Source organism: Sebastes fasciatus, chromosome 7 (assembly GCF_043250625.1).
Source record: "Sebastes fasciatus isolate fSebFas1 chromosome 7, fSebFas1.pri, whole genome shotgun sequence".
In the NCBI taxonomy this organism is placed as follows: domain Eukaryota; kingdom Metazoa; phylum Chordata; class Actinopteri; order Perciformes; family Sebastidae; genus Sebastes; species Sebastes fasciatus.
In genome coordinates this window covers 30,477,400-30,480,474 of record NC_133801.1, presented here as the reverse complement: position 1 = coordinate 30,480,474, position 3,075 = coordinate 30,477,400, and positions in this window count along the sequence as shown.

The following is a 3,075-nucleotide window of genomic DNA, read 5'->3' as shown; positions in this document are numbered from 1 at the left end:
GATGTTCATATCTTTTTTTTTTTTCATAGTTGAAGATTAATTACACGCACACCATGTAGGTGCGAAGCTGAAAGAACAGCGTCGGTAACGTCTGCACAATACTCCATGCCACGGTATTTTTATTGACTACGTTTCGATCTTGCTTGGATCTTCGTCAGGTCAAAATGTTTGAAAAAGTGGAAACCGCACCTATATTTATACAATATAGGGAGACAAGCTCTATGATGGCTGGTGTAGTTCATCCCAAAACATCCATAAACAATTCACAATTTGATAAAGCACATAAAAACTAATAAAAAAGCCATACTTCTAAATATCAAACATGTTATTTTATGCAATATTCATCTCGTATATCAGAAAGTCCATCGCCTATGTTAAAAAATATTACATTAAGGTAGAGGAAAAAGGAAAGCAGAATATTTAATACTAAATTGGGTTTAAAACACCCTTCTAAATATAATCATCTATATCAAATCCCAATATAGAAAAAGGCTCCCGTTGAAGAATTTTTTTTCATTTTTACAAAGATGTATAAATGTAACCTATATATAGGAAGAGCCATCATAGTACAGCCACTATTATTTGTTTTAGAGAATATGTTTGATCTCATACTCTTGATTCAGACCTCTGGGCGTGAGTCTGGAGAGTGAAAATGTATACACACCGCTCAAAAAAAACTAGAATGGCACTCGGAGGGCGCAGACCTCCGCCCCCCTCTTATCCACCTGTATTTTTGTTTATGTTGAGATCAGCTGTACGTAGCGGAGCATTGTAAACACTTCATTCAAACTGGACAGAAACAAAATAAAACTCACCTAAACCGTCGTTGCTACTCTTTCCAACAATCACCAAGTGTGCTTTGGTCAAAGTCAATTGTAATTTCACCGAATTTAATGTGGAAAAAACGCAGAATCTACAGGTGTCTCCCCCTCCACACTCTCTCTCTGCAGGCAGAATGAAAGTCATGAACGCGTCATCAATTACACTGTGCATGTCTTAAAGCCTGTGGTGTCTAATGCACAGGCTGAGCGGAGTTCTAAAAAAAAATACCCAAAGCCGGATCATGATCCGGATCGCCACCAAAATGTCATTAAAATTCTTTGTGGACTTTTGGAGTAATCCTCCAAACGGACAAACCAACAAACAAACCAATGCCGGTGAAAACATTACCTCTTTCCTAGGCCTTCAGCCTTGACGGAGGTAATTAAGAGAGCACTTAATCATCACAGTATAACAGCAAGTCAGTTAAACTTCAGGGATATCAATCTGTCCATTTAGGAAGCACAAGTGATTGTGAATCACTTTCAGCTGCTTTGGTGCAAATGAAAGTGACAACAGGTGTCAATGGAGAGGCAACAGCAAGACAACCCCCAAAAACTGAATGGTTTTGCATGTGGTGGCCACAAACAGTTGCTCTCTCCTCATCCTTCCTGACTGATTCTTCTCTAGTTTTGTGTTCTGCTAGTGTCCTTGTCACTACTTGTAGCATGAGGCGGTACCTGCAGCCCAATCAGGTTGCACAGGTAGTCCAGCGCCTCCAGGATGGCACATCCATACGGTATCTGCTCCTTTGTGTGAGGAGGAACAGGAGGAGCACTGCCAGAGCCCTACAAAATGACCTCCAGCATGCTACTGGTGAGCATGTTTCTGACCAGACTGTCAGAACCAGACTCCATGACGGTGGCGTGAGGTCCTCTAATGGGACCTGTTCTCACAGCCCAGCACCGTGCAGCTTGATTGGAATTCGCCAGAGAACACCAGAATTGGCAGGTCTGCCATTGGCGCCCCGTTCTCTTCACAGATGAGAGCAGGTTCACACTGAGCACATGTGACAGGCGTGAAAGAGTCTGGAGACGCCATGGTGAACGTTATGCTGCCTGTAACATCATCCAGCATGACCGGTTTGGCGGTGGGTCAGTGATGGTCTGGGGAGGCATGTCCTTTGAGGGTCACACAGACCTCCATGTCATAGCCAACAGTACCCTGACTGCTGTTAGGTAGTGTGTTAATTTTGTACTATCATGGCTCTACACAGTTACATTTATACACCAATCAGCCATAACATTAGGACAGCATGGGCACCCTGACCGGTCTGCGGCTACGCAGCTCCATACGCAACAAACTGCGTTGCGCTATGTGTTCTGACACCTTTCTATTGGAACCAGCATTAACTTTTTCAGCAATGTTAGCTCCAGTAGCTCTTCTATTGGATCAGACAACACGGGCCAGCCTTCACTCCCCACGTGCATCAATGAGCCTTGGGTCACCTGTCACCGGTTCACCGGTTTTTCCTTCCTTGGACCACTTTTGGTAGGTCCTGACCACTGCAGACTGGGAACATCCCACAAGAGCTGCAGTTTTGGAGATGCTCTGACCCAGTCATCTAGCCATCACAATCTGGCCCTTGTCAAAGTCGCTCACATCCTTACGCTGGCCCATTTTTTCTGCTTCCAACACAAAGTTCAAAATGTTCACTTGCTGCCTAATATATCCCGCCCACTGCCAGGAGCCATTGTAACGACATAGTCAATGTTATTCACTTCACCTGTCAGTGGTCTTAATGTTATGGCTGATCGGTGTATATTCTGACACATATTTGTAAAAATGAAAAAATGTTCTACAACAGGTGTCCTTTTTCCATATTAGGATTTGATATAAATAATATTATTTAGAAGGGTGTTTTAAACCCAATTTATTGCACAAGTATTAAATATTTCTTCTTCCCTTTTTCCTCAATGTAATGTAATATCGTTGAACGTAGGTGATGAATTTTCTGATATATGAGATGGTGAATATGGCTTTTATATTACTGTTTTTATGTACAAGTTGTGAATTGTTTCTTGATGTTTTTTTATCACGCTGGTGTATTGAATGAACTACACCTGCCATCATAGAGCTCGTCTGCCTATTGGTGTGCTATATTTAACATTTTGACCCGACGAAGATCCAAGCGGGATCGAAACGTAGTCAATAAAAATACTGTGGCGTGGAGTAGTGTGCGGACGTTAACCTTTTTCCGATATCTTTTTTTTTTTCTGACAGCGAATTAAGTCAAACACAACACATACTGCGTGA